This window comes from Pinus tabuliformis, chromosome 2_2 (genome assembly GCF_031772625.1).
Source record: "Pinus tabuliformis cultivar Carrire ecotype Pingquan chromosome 2_2, CPIR1, whole genome shotgun sequence".
Classification (NCBI taxonomy): Eukaryota; Viridiplantae; Streptophyta; class Pinopsida; order Pinales; family Pinaceae; genus Pinus; species Pinus tabuliformis.
Genome location: NC_142300.1, coordinates 821,781,861 through 821,796,304, shown reverse-complemented (window position 1 = coordinate 821,796,304; position 14,444 = coordinate 821,781,861). Strand labels below are relative to the sequence as shown.

At 40.6% G+C, this 14,444-nt stretch overlaps 1 protein-coding gene across 1 annotated transcript in view; it reads right to left on the bottom strand.

Annotated features, from left to right (window-relative positions):
* CCS (copper chaperone for SOD1) overlaps positions 1-14,444 on the bottom strand; it is a 149,138-nt gene that overhangs the window by 81,617 nt on the left and 53,077 nt on the right. The gene's annotated exons all lie outside the window — the stretch shown is intronic.

Genomic DNA, 14,444 nt, shown 5'->3' with positions numbered 1-14,444 from the left:
GCCATAGGTCTAAAGTCTCCCATCCCGAACCTTTACAGGATTTATGTAGCATACCTCCCTTGCCCAAGGAAGATTTCTCCTTTCTACTGCCAAACTTCCAACCCTGGGAAATAGTGCATTCGTCCTAGATCCTTCATATCGAACTCTGTGGCTAGATTCTTCTTGCAGTCTTCAATGAGTCTGGATGATCCTGTCACGAAGAAATCGTCCACATATAATACTAAGATAAGTCGCTCACTCTCTACGACTAGATAGTAGAGAATCAGAGCCGCTTCACTCTTGACAAACCCCATCTTTTGCAAGTATCCATCTATTCGACCATACCACGCTCTTGGTCCTTGCTTCAGCCCATACAAGGTTTTCTTTAGTCTGCACACATGAGACTTCTTCTCATGAGTTTCAAAGCCCTCTGGTTGTTCAATGTATGCTTCTTCTTCTATTACCCCGTTCAGAAATGTCATCTTGACATCCATCTAATGGATCTCCTATCCCATCTAGGCCGCAAGAGATATCACGGTCCTAATAGATGTATACCTGGCTACCAGGGCGAAGGTTTCCTCATAGTCAATCCCTTCCTTTTGAGCATACCCCTTAGCCACAATCCTGGCCTTGTATTTTTCAACACTGTCGTCCGCAACGTATTTGATCTTGTAGATCCATCTTGAACCTACCACAGATCTGTCTTGAGGCCTTGATAGCACCTCCCAAACATTGTTTACCATTATGAAGTTATACTCCTCCACCATCGCATCTAGCCAGACCTGATGCCGAGCTGCCTACTTGAAGCTGGCAAGCTCCCCATCCTAAGCTACTAACGCCTGATACCTGTCTGGCTGTTTTCACTCACTTTTACTGTTCCTTGGCTCTCCGGTGAAGTTCTCTACATCACACAGAATCTGACGAAGTTCCCTGCTGGTTCTTCCTCTGCCAACAGGTGCTTATGTTCGCTCCTCCTCCTCATCCTGAGAATCTTCCTGATCTGAGGAAGGATTCTTCACTTCCGTTGGTTGAAGAGACATGACCAACGGATCCTCTTTCGACTGCTCCTCGGAAGGCATTTTGCGCGATCTTCTGAAATCTCTATCCCCCATGAACTTTACATCTCGTCGTACTACTACCTTGCTGCTCTCTGGAAGATAGATTCTGTATGCCTTAGCGTTCTTGCTACACCCTGCCAAATACCCCTTTTCTGCAGTTTGATCCAACTTCTTCCTCTTTTCTTCGGGTATGCGACAATATGCCAGACTCCCAAATATCCTAAAATGACTAACTTCAGGTGTCTTCCCAGTGAAGACTTTCTCTGGAGTAATCTTGCCCAATGCCCGATGAGCAGTCCTGTTCTGAACATAGACAATTGTGTTGCATGCTTCCGCCCACAGGAATTTTGGCATATCCTGATCATACAGCATGGCCCTAGCTACTTCTACAATAGTCCTGTTTTTCCTTTCTGCCACCCCATTCTGCTCCGAATTGTAGGGAGTTGTCCACTCTCTTCTAATGCCCTCCTTAGCGCAATAATTGGTGAAGTCCTTATCGACATACTCTCCACCATTATCTGAGCACAAGACTTTTATTTCTTACCTGTCAGATTCTCCACTAGAGCCTTGAACTCCTTGAATCGATAGAAAACCTCATCCTTGGTTTTCAAAAAATAGATCCAAGTTTTCTTCGAGTGGTCATCAATGAAGGTAAGGAAATACTCGGCACCGCTGAGAGCTTTGATGGACATAGGTCCACAGATATCTGAGTATAAAAATCCTAGTACACTCTTGGCCCTGTGGTTGCTCCTAGGAAATGCCGCCTTGGCATACTTTCCTAGAGCGCATCCCTTGCATACATCATATCATTCCCTACTCAAATCCAGAACTCCTGTTACAGTGCTCCTGAGAATTCTCAGAGCTCCATGGTGCAAGTGACCCATCCTTCTGTGCCATAGTTCGTTCAAGTCTTTGTCCCCATGACGGCCTATTAGTGCCATTGGAGATTCTAGTTGTAGTCTATACAACCGATTACTTTTGATCCCGGTCTGCACTTTCTTTTTCCAGCTCGAGTGTTTGAAGTATACCTTTTCCTTGATGAAGTAGACGTCATAGCCCTGCCTTATAGTTGTGACACGGAAAGTAAGTTCATCCCCAATCCTGGTACATGCGGTACATTTGTGGCACGAAACCGCTCTCCCGATTTTGTCTTAAAAGCTATGGTACCCTTTCCTACTGGAGTACACTTTGCCTTGTTCCCCATGGTGATTTGAAAGTTCATCTTCTCTTCTCAATATTCTGAGAAACACTCCCTGATTCCCGTCATATGCCATGAGACTCCACTGTCTATGTACCATACTTCTGATGATGCCGCACTAGTCATGCACGCCACTTCTTCTTCCAACTTGGAAGCCAACATAGAGAAATCGAAATCTCTCTCTCTCTTGTGCAATCTTCTGAAAATCTACGAGAGTCCCCTGAGGTGGATGTTTTTGCATCGTGGTCTCAACCCATAACTGATTTTCCCTTTCTGTCTCTGATTACTTGCTCCGATACCATGCGAAAATTCTATCACTACAACAACTGATTTACTTTTCCTACTTATTTCATCATAAGTTATTCATGAAATTACTTCAACAAACATTAAAATAAATATTGTTGCAGATATCACACTGTAATATGGAAACAAATATATGCACACATTAACACAATTGTTTTGGACTAACGTCCCCGGAAAAACCCAATGTGGGAAAACCGGTGCAGCAAGGGAGGATTTTATTATTCAGCAATTTTCTAGTACAACAAGGTGCCAAACTGGCTTACCCACAAATAGACAAATTTCCAACAGTTCTTCTGAATCCAGTGTAGGCCCTACTGACCTTTGAGTCGGCCTAAAACCCTCTGCGTCAGCCTACTGAGGCTCTGCGCAGCTTCTCTAGCCTTCTGTGTCACTCCTGCAGCCTCGGCGTGGATGACGCAGGCCCTTCTGGCTCTGCGCCACCTCTGCGTGGCTTCCTCTAGCTCTGCGTCTGCCTCTTTTGCCTCTGCGCTGATCTCCCGTCTCTCTGTTCCGTACTTGTTGCCTCCTGACTTCTCTCCAGACCACTGGTTCAATTTCTCAGCAAACCCCGCTCCAGAAATTGAACTGACTAGTCTCCATCAGTGTTTCTCCAGGTGCCCCTCAAACCTCTTCTTATACTTTCCTCGTTGACAAATTAACAACCGAGATTAAGTCCCTAATCAACGGCTAAGATTAGATCTGGCTTGATCCATGTCTTTTGGACCATTCTAACACAGATTCATATTAATACCCATTAATATTTTTTTCCCTAAGTTTAGGCTTAGGGACTCCATTAAAAATATTAATTATTTTAATATCTCCTGATCTGTTTAGAATCTGCCCAAACCCTTTCTGGGTATTGAGACTCATGTGCCCCAACCTCTCCACCAAATTTCGTGCTAGAGCACATCCGATGCTACCCCAAATCAACAGTCATGTGGCGGGAAGCGCCACTATCAACATACCAAATGATATAAGATGCTCTGCTAGTAGTGGGGAATGCACACTCCCTTTGAACCTGTATGGCAGGTGATCCTACACTAGTGGCCTCACAAGCTATGAACCCAAACTCCTGATCAAAGCTCTCTAAGAAGCTCTCTATCTCTGTAGAAGCTACGATGGTTTGTTTTTCTCTTTCTTGTTCTTCTTCTCCAGACACACAACAACATAGTGTCCCAACTTTTGACAATTCCAACATTTGACTTTGGAATAGTCCTTCTCCTTGTTTTGTTTCTTGCCTTTACCTTTGCCTTTGCCTCCACTGTTGGAAGATTGCTTCTTTGCTCTACCCTTCTTGCCTCTTGCTAACAATCCCACATTGTCATCCTCCACCTGTTTGGCTGCCCCAAGATGGTTCTTTTTTATCTCATTCTAAATGCAATCATCCCACAACCTCTCCCAATTAGGAATGTTTTCCCGTGTAACAATGCCATCCACAAAATTCTCCCAAGTCTTGGGAAGACCATTCAAAGCAATCCTCACCAACTCAATGGGTTCAATGATCTCACCTACGGCTACCAACTCATCTCTCACTGAAGTGATCTTTGTAACGTATGTTGTAGCACTGACAGTCTTAGCCATTTTAATGGCCTTCAGTTTCTCCTTTAGGACCATTTTAATGCTTTCATTTAAGCTTTGGTAAAGATTGGTCAAGGTTGTCCACATCTCATGTGCATAAGTCTTTCCTCTCACATGAGGAATGACATGATCTTTAATTCCTTCCAGAATCAATCTTTTTGCCTTAGCATTCTTCTTGTTAAACTCTGCCAACTGAACAGGGTCAGCAAGTACTACTACTAGGTTTTGTGTGGTATTTACCATAATGCCCCAACCTTCTGCTTCCTCAAAGATGCTCTGGATTCACTCCTTCCATGCACTGTAGTTGTTCTACCCATCCAACCTGTCTTCAACTCTCAAACCCAAAAACATGTTTCACTGTCCTACCAAACTAAAATTTTCAAATTAGTGGTAGAGATTTCTGTTTTCTGTGTCAAAATCAGCATGCCGTAATTTTCACTTTGTTGTCCCAAACTACACTTTTCAGCCAACCAAGCTCTGATACCATGAAGAATTTCAACCCCCACTCCAGTTATCAGTTTTCCTTATCACTCCATGCATTTAGTTTTAAATCCAAGCATGATAAAAAATTCTAAAATCTGGAAATGACAATATTTTCTGAAAACACAAATTTAGAGATTTCACAACTGCTGAAATTGCATAAATAAAACACAGCAAAATTATGACAGCCACACAGAAAATAACACAGTGATTTTTGGTCAATGTGACCCTAGAAAACCCCCCTACAACTCTTGGGGAAACCCAGTTTGAGAGCACTTCTTTATTTCTGAAAATGCTTTTATAGAGACACTGAAATACACAGTAAAAATTCCAGCAACCACAAATTACAACTTATCTCGATTTTTGTGCTTGAACTCCGCCTCGAAAATCGTGACAATCAGCAAACTGCCAAAACAAAAAAATTTCCAGCAATAAAACAACATTAAATGTTGTACAACCTGCCTCGAAAAATGTGCCTAAAACTTTTTGTATGGACTGTACAGATTTCAGCAGTACGACTGCCTCGAAATTCGTGCCCAAATCTGCCTCGAAATTTGTGCCAATGTTGTTGTCCCTCTTCCTCGATTTCTGTGTTGTCCCTCTTCCTCGATATTTGTGCCTTTCTCCTGCTGTACAGTTTTTCCTTGGGATGTGTGCCAATAAATGTTGTTGCCCAGATTTGCTGAAATGTCTTCTCGCTACTCTCCTTCACTTCCTCACTGCTCAAAAAATTTCTCCTTGCTCTCTCTTCTCTCTCTCAAGTGCTCATGAAAGAATGAATGATCTTTTCCTCTTCCCTTCTCCTTTTACTCTCTAAATGACCTCTTGGGTTACCCTAAGATCTAATGGCTAAGATTCATTTGATTCTAGGGATGAGAATAAATGTGCATTTAATTCTCACTTTCTATTTTTTAACTCACCCACTTAAATAGAGACCCACTTAGCCTTTTATTTCCATAGTCACGTTTTCACTTTCTAATTCTTCATCGACTTTAATAAAGTCGTCTGTAAATTAGAATGTAACTTTACCACTTATAAAGTCACTTTTAAATTAGAATGTAACTTTACCAAGTCACTTTTAAATTAAATTGACTTTACCACTTATAAAGTCACTTTAGGAGAAAAGTACAAATAAATTTGGACACTTTTCCCTAGGCCAAAGATCAAAGCCTTAGGGAACCACTTGTCCTCTGGTACCCAAATTTTAACATGAGAGGTCAAAGAATGAGTAACTTCCACGAGTTGTCAAGAGCAAATGACCTTTGGAATTCTGCTAACCTAAGAAGTTCAAGGGACGAATTGATGTTGGAGCTAGGGCTCAAGATTTCTTTTAATTTAGCCAATTGAACTGTTTCAAACTTCGAGGACACCTAGAGGAAACCCCAACGCAATAGCCTACCAACTTGCTCTTCAAGATGACCTTCCTAAGGCTATTCACACAAGGCCCTAGGTGACCTTCTGGGGTTAGGGCAGAAAAGTTGAAAAGAGAGGAAAAGAGAGTGTTTTAGGGTTGATCAACTAGGATTAGGACCAATGCCTAGACAATTGGAAGAAATGGATTCAAGATTAGCTTTGATGAAAGAACTTTGTCATTCCAAGGAGTCCTATGTAGCTTTCGCTAACCCCAAGTGGTAGCAACTCGACTACAAAGGAATTTATACTTCATTTGGCAAGAAATGATGGGGTTTCAAAGATGCAACAAGCATAACTAGCCTCTAGGAACATTCATTCGCAATATCTAACATGTAATGCATGCAATACTTCAAAATCCCAGTGTTTTCATGAATTCGCATTTCAATTAGGGCACATTAAGATTGTGACAAGATATTCCATACATTAATCATGTAACAAAGTAAAGAAATAGCATCAAAATAGCACTTACAAGATAAAGCGAATATATCCATCCATCATGTTTGCAAATAGAAGCTCCAAGACAAGATAGCAAAGATCCAAACATCAAAATGCATCAAAAACTTCCAATTTCATCCGGTAATTGTAGGTCTGAATTCCTTTTACAAGGGAAATTCCAATCCAAATGATGATGAAATACAAATGAGGCTCATCTTCTATTTATATGAGTCATAAGGAGTTCAATTTAGTCTAATTAGCCTAATGAGCCCCTAAAAATAACTTTATTGTGCAAAATAACAATCCTATTGGTGACAAGCCCACCAAATAGCTCAAAAGTACAAAATAAGCTAAGTTGCACAGGTACCGCTCCCAGCCCTTGGAGAGAAAGTACCCCACGCTCTAGTGCTCCTGGGAGCTTGGGAGCTGGTTCAAAACGCTCCAAAACAGTCGGGAGCTTCTGTAGGAACGTTGGAGCTTTACGGGAGCTTTACAGTGCAAAATGGGGGGGGTTTTCAGTACTAGTTTCACCTGGGAACTTTGATCGAGAACCTGTGGGGGCTCCCATCCATCGAGGAGCGTCTAGACACTCCTCGATGGATGAGAGCCCCCACAAGTTCTCGGTCAATGAGTACTTGCCGTTGGGGAAAAACGTGCCAATCTTTGGCAGGAAAATTCTTTGTTTTTGCCATTTCACGCTACTTCTTTGCCTTCCCTTTCCTATATAATCAATGGCATGTTCGAGTTAGTCAAGCCAGCAATTTCTAAGTTTCTTTGTGTTGTGGACGTTGCACTGAGGGATGTACGCTCCTCGATGGATGAGAGCCCCCACAAGTTCTCGGTCAACGAGTACTTGCCGTTGGGGAAAAACGCGCCAATCTTTGGCGGGAAAATTCTCTGTTTTTGCCATTTCACGCTACTTCTTTGCCTTCCCTTTCCTATATAATCAATGGCATGTTCGAGTTCGTCAAGCCAGCAATTTCTAAGTTTCTTTGTGTTGTGGACGTTGCACTGAGGGACGTTGATGCTATCATGGGTGAGCCGCTGAGCATTGAGGGACGTTGCTGCTATCGTGGGTAAGAACTGAACACCGAGGGCCGTTCAAGGCTCAAGCATTGACGCATCGACGCTGTGCTATTAAAGGCTCTGGCTCACGCGTTGCTGCTGTTCAGGACCGTGTGTTCAAAGTTCAAACCATGTGCTCAGAACTTCAGTATCATGCATTCAAAGGTAAATTACTAAATAATATTTTTAAGTTAAATTGAATCTATATGATATTGTTCTTTAAACTGTTTCTCATTCTACTTTGCACTATCTGTGTGTCATCATTATGATAATGACCATGGTTAGCTATAGGAAAGTTCAAGACTATACTAATATGCAATATTGAAATGGCGTCGAAAGTTTTTAATGCCCAATTGTTTAATTAGATTTCCCACTAGTAAGTGGAATTCCGAATTCAATTCACCATGCATCAATATATGTCTATGCAGTAGCTTTCCTGACACAACTGAACAAATTTGTTGAACGATCCTATATTCAATGCTTGCAACCCTTTGCATTGCCACTTAAATTCTGTTTGTATCTGTTGAAAGATGATATAGCAAATTCTTTTGGCCTCTACAGTTTAGTTGATGTTTTCCTTCTAATTTATAGCTTTACTTATAAAACTTTCTTGGATCTTCTTGAAACCGACGTACATATGTTTTTCTTATTTATAGCCTTTCCTATTAAAACTTCCCCAAATCTTCTTGAACTGAATGGTGTACACTAGCCTTTTTCTTATTGGGTCTTTACTGAAATGTATCCAAAAACATCTTGTTTGTTGATTCAAATACTGAACATTGACTAGATTTTGGGACAAAGCTTGCCTTAACTTACTTTGCTTCAGAAATGTGCAGTCAATTTTACACTATATGTCTCTTATAGTTTGCCTTCAATTAGCCAAGTTCAAGTTCTAAGTTCTTTAATATCCAACCAGCCAACTTCAAGTCAATTCATAACCAGTCATGGCCAACCAAATGATTTCAGCAGTCAGTGATTATGCCTGGCTTCTTCCATTTCTTACAATTTAATTTTAGTATTTTTTGATAGAAAAGTTAGAACAACAGAACAGAGAGAAACATTCTTGTCTGTCCGCAAAATCTTCCTTGCTGTAACTAAGAAATTTCAGCTCCAGACATTGTATTGCCAGGCAATCCTACACTAATGCTTAGTGGTGAGACTAAGCTGCCGCACAGGAAAACTGGTCTCTAAAAATTTAATAATTTATAGTATTCATAATTTCATAGTGATATGGAGGTGGATAAAAGAAAAATAGATCAATTGTTTGGCATTATGATTCTATTGTTGTAACTTGTAAGCAATAGTTAAATGAATGTTGATTTTTTATGGTTTGAATATGACTTAGTCCAGTGAGATTGTGCGTCAGATTGTGTGTATTTTTAGCTCACTAAGTTGTCCATACATAGCTGCAGCAATTGAATAAGAGACTTACAGGGCAAGATCAATCAATGCTTTGCAGTTTTAAATTAAATTATTTAATATATCTTTTAATTATATAAGACTCCAAACATACATCTTCAGTGCCCAATGGAGAGGTGGGTTCTGAATCATGCCATTGATTTCTTGTTCATTCAAACCGTCATTTATGAGCAGAGTTGTCAGCTCCTCTGAGTAGCCCATCATTGTTTTTCATTTGTTAAATCAATAAATCATTGAGTTTGCTCTTCACAACTTCTTTAGCACATCAATGGTCACACGAAGTCCTCAATGTTCTGGTACCTTCACAGTTCTGATTTTTTCACACTTTAAAATGAAACATTAAAATTAAATTTTAATTGTTAAACGGTAAACCATTAGCCTTTATCACAATTCTCTAAATAATACATTGTGGCAGAGAGTTAGGATTCCAAATCAGAGGTTTAAAAGTTTTTAAATTTTAGAATCAAAACAAAAATTTATTAGTTATTTTGTCTTATTAAATATGTAATGATGCTTTATGTTAGGGGTCATGACACATAATCTGGTTGCACTGATCATTGACTACTTTATTAGTTTATGAGAATATGAAAATTAAATACTAGTATTCTGAGTTTTATTTTTTTGTCATTTATGTACATTGTAAAATCTATTTATTTGTTCCACTTCTAATGTTTTTTTGTATTTTAATGTAAATTTTCAGTATTGATACCATGGATAGAGGGTTGGGCAATGAATGTGGTAACAACAACAGCAGGATGAGACCCCCACTACCTCCACAAGCTCCACAAGTTCAACAACAGAATGCAGAGGCAACAATAGGTACCCACAAGCAATCAAACAACATTTCCAAGAAGCCCTTAATGAAGTTCATGAAAAAAATAACACAAAACAAGGCAAAAAACAGTGGGGGCTGTGAGGAATGGCAATGCACTTTGTGTGACCATGTTTTTAAGGGTAGCTATACAAGAGTATGGCATCATCTTTTGGGCATACCTGGGTTAGGAGTGAAGGATTGCACATGTAACCTTGAACAAAGGAGATGAGTAAACTTCATATGAAAGCAAATGGAAACAATGAATGTGATAGTAGCATTGTATCTCGTAATAATAAAAGAGATAGACATGAAGATTTATCCCAATGTATGAATGAACAAAGTCACATCCAAATTGAGACTAATCAAGGGAGTTCTAACACTAAGAAGACTAGTGTAAGTGAATTCATTCAAAAGATGTACAATGTCTTGGATAGGGATGAAGAAGATAATGCCATAGCAAATTTTCTTATGGCAAATGGAATTTCATTTAATGTCACTAGTTCACCATACTATAAAGAAATGGTGAGAAAAATCATAGTTGCAGGGACAGGATATGCACCCCCAGGGTACAACAAAATGAGGACTTCATTATTAGATAAAGCGGTGACAAGAATACATGGACTTATGGAGGACCTCAAACAATCTTGGGTTCATTCAAGTTGTTCAATTGTCATGGATGGTTAGACAGATATTCAACAAAGACCTTTGTTGAATGTTATTGTCACATCACCAAAAGGGCTTTATTTTTTAAAAGCAATTGATTGTAGTGGAAAAACTAAGGATGCTACTTTCATGTTTGAAATGTTGAAGGATGCAATTGATGAGATTGGTCCTTCAAATGTGGTACATGTCATCACAGATGCAGCACCTATTTCTAGAGCAGCGAGATTGATGATCCAAAGTCGATATAGGCATATCTTTTGGACTCCTTGTTGTGTACATGCCCTTAACAATCTCTTAAAAGACATTGGTAAAATACAGAGGATTGCAAAAATCATTTCAAATGCGAGGGAGGCACAAATGTTCATCCGGAACCACCATGCTTCCTTGGCAATTTACAGGATGTATTCGAAGAAGCATTTTTTAAAACCTGCAGAAACAAGATGTGCCACATACTTTATTTTGCTTGAGCGCATGGTTGAGGTCTATGCATCTTTACAAGCGACTGTTGTTTCTTCAAAGTGGAATGCATGGATCGAGTCTAAGTCACCTCAAGCAAAGAAGATAAGGGAAATGTTTCTTAATGAGGATTGGTGGGTTGATTGTAGATATGTTGTTTCTTTCACAACTCCAATTGTGGAGTTGATCAAGTATGTTGATTCAGATTCTCTTGCTCTTGGAGAAATATGTGAATGTATTGATACCATGGTGGGCAAGGTAAAGCACACGCCAAAGAAACCCTTCTTTGGAGTTTTTCCATGAAATCCACAAGCTGAAAGAGAAAAGATGGCTTAAAATCAATACCTCCGGGGATTGAAACTAGTGAAATAAATCACATAGCGTCAATCATCACTTCCGGGGCTTGCACCCGGTAACTAGGACTTCCCGGGAAGTCACCCATGAGAAATTAGTCAGTTAAGACTACCTCTCATGGAAATGGTCATAGATGAATAACTTACTTAACGCAGTTGAATCTCGAAAATGATATCTAATATAATGCACTGCGAAAACCCCCAATACTTAATTCAAAAGAGTGAGGGGAACTCTACTTGAATGGTTCATGAGGCACAATACTTGCTAAGGTTTTGCAAATGGAGTAGCAAGCTAAGTGGGCTTGATTGTAGGGAAAACTCCACATTTAAGCATGCTTGAGCCAGAGGCGATCTAGGATGGATGACCTCCCAGGAAGTCCTGGTTACCGAGTGCAAGCCCCGGAAGTGATGATTGACGCTATGTGATTTATTTCACTAGTTTCAATCCCACTTCTTCACCCCTGTGAGCATCACCTGATGCAATGAGTGCTAAGTGGACTATTCAAAAATCATGAGAAATTAGTCAGTTACGACTACCTCTCATGGAAATGGTCATAGATGAATGACTTACTTAACGCAATTGAATCCCGAAAATGATATCTAATATAATGCACTGCGAAAACCCCCAATACTTAATTCAAAAGAGTGAAGGGAACTCTACTTGAATGGTTCATGAGGCACAATACTTGCTAAGGTTTTGCAAATGGGGTAGCAAGCTAAGTGGGCTTGATTGTGGGGAAAACTCCACAGTTAAGCGTGCTTGAGCCAGAGGCGATCTAGAATGGGTGACCTCCCAGGAAGTCCTGGTTACCAGGTGCAAGCCCCGGAAGTAATGATTGACGCTATGTGATATATTTCACTAGTTTCAATCCCACTTCTTCACCCCTGTGAGCATCACTTGATGCAATGAGTGCTAAGTGGAATATTCAAAAATCATGAGAAATTAGTTAGTTACAACTACCTCTCGTGGAAATGGTCATAGATGAATGACTTACTTAACGCAGTTGAATCCTGAAAATGATATCTAATATAATGCACTGCGAAAACCCCCAATACTTAATATTATATTATTGTCGCTCCCAACTTGACGTTCCCTATAAATTTGGGCAAAATTTCTAGCCGTACCAAATACTCATTCCCACTTACCCAAAGTACCCACATACTGGAAACTCGTGCAACGTAGATAATAAGTCTTCTTAATGAGGCCGAAATGATAAAATATTGGTGCAAAGGGCCATTAGAAGGCCAAAATAAGTCCTCCATGTGCCAAGATGAATAGGAGGGCTCTCAAAGTGATGACCAAGGGGGTGGCCCCTTGGTTTCAAAGAAAAACATCTGTGGTGCTCCCAAGTGGTTGAGGAGCACAATGAATGGGTCTCCAACTGGATCAAACATGTCGATGCTCCATCAATAAGGGCTAGAATGATGATATACGCCCTCCCATGTTTCTTTGGATGAAATAGACCTCATCTGGGCTCTGGATTAGCTGCCAAGTGTGTGGTGCAAGTATGTGGTCGACTGGACAACGTGGTCCAACCGTTCAAGTGCACCATCATCTCTGTATCGTTGCGGCATGAGCAAGTAATATGTGGTGTTGAAGAAGCCCATGGTGTGGCAATCAATGCTCTGCTATGGAGGAGGCCCATGGCTCCCAATGCTCACCCTACAAGTGCCATCATGACCGTCTAAAGGGTTTGGATCCCATATAGGGAGGCCAAGCCCAAGATGAAGACCCACCTGCAATCATGTATAAGATTCAATGTGTCTCTTCACCTTCCAGTAAAACAATTCATTAGTGTAATTGAGTAAATAAGCTTGCAAACAAGGGGCAAAAGTGGACACTTCATAGTGGCATGCCCTTCCAAATGGGCTTTAGAAGGTACAGGGGTTTCCTTGCTCAAGAAGAGAGGTTAATAAAGGACCCTATTAGGTGGTTTCAGCCTCTAAGGGAGTAACAGTTTCATGGTACATCCATCAAATGGCAAGTGTCATGTGAAATGATGGTGGAATGGAATGGGGAACAAGGAAGGCTCTAACCCACATTCCATGGTACAAGGGTAACTATAATGAGGGAAGCCCACACATTGGGTGTATAGATGTAGGAGGGAGCAATCGTGGTACATGAGTTACCCCAGCGTTTGCTTTTCCACCCTTCTTCATATGCCTTTTGCCTTGTATTGATTTTTTTCTTTCTTTTAACTGCTTGGGGCTACAAGGGATGTGAGCATGATGTGTATGATGTCGTAGTGAATGCCCCCTTAAGGTGGGGCATTTCACCAAAGGTTGGCACAATCATGGGTTTCTTAATGATGTAAGGGACACTTACAGGAGCCCTAGGAACCAGGGTATTGGCCATAATGATAGAGGGTAGAGCTCATGTTTGGATTTTGCCCACATGCTAAATTCTTTTGTCCCAACCATCTTTTGCATTTTGTGGTACATTCCCTGTTGTATGTGACCATATTATGCTTTTATCTTTCTTTTTAGCTGCATCAACATCCGTGGCATCATTCCAAATCCGACCCAAAATGTGGACAAGGGGAGGGGGAGGCCAACTCCTTGTGAACCCAATGGACAAATGTGGACCCATATGGGAAAAGTGTGAAAAAGGGTTATAATGAGCGGAGGGGAGTGATATATATGGTACCACACAACTTAAATCAGGGTTTCCCATGTAATGTCACTCCTAAAGCTAGTAGCTAATAGAGGATATTTCGCGGGACTAGGATACAAGATTAACCACCAAGTTGGGACAAGGGAACAAGAGTACAAACCAAGCCCACTCTTTCCGTTGAATCCCCCCACTAATCCATGTCCAAATGTGTCCAAGGAAAGCAGGCATAAACACCCAATTACATAATGAAAAGCCATACCTTTGGGGTTGGAAGACCCGCCTTCAAACATACGATCATTGATTCGTTAAAAAAGGGTGAGGGCACATAATAACTAGCTCAGGTGGCAGAGAATGGAGGCATATCAAGTTATCTAGTGGCTGCAAGGGGCTGCTGGCTGCCGGCCGAAGACAAATGTAGGAGAAAAATTCTCCTATAGGGGTCACCCACTAGTGGTGGGTAACAATGTCTTTGTTTATTTTTGATGTAATGCTTTTAGTTTCCTTTGGAAACTGTTGGCAAAGGGTTAAAAGCCCTTTCTTGATTTTGCAAAAAAAAATTGTATAAGAAGAGCTTAAGTTTGTGGGCTGTGTTCTTTCAAGCTTTTGTGAAATCAAC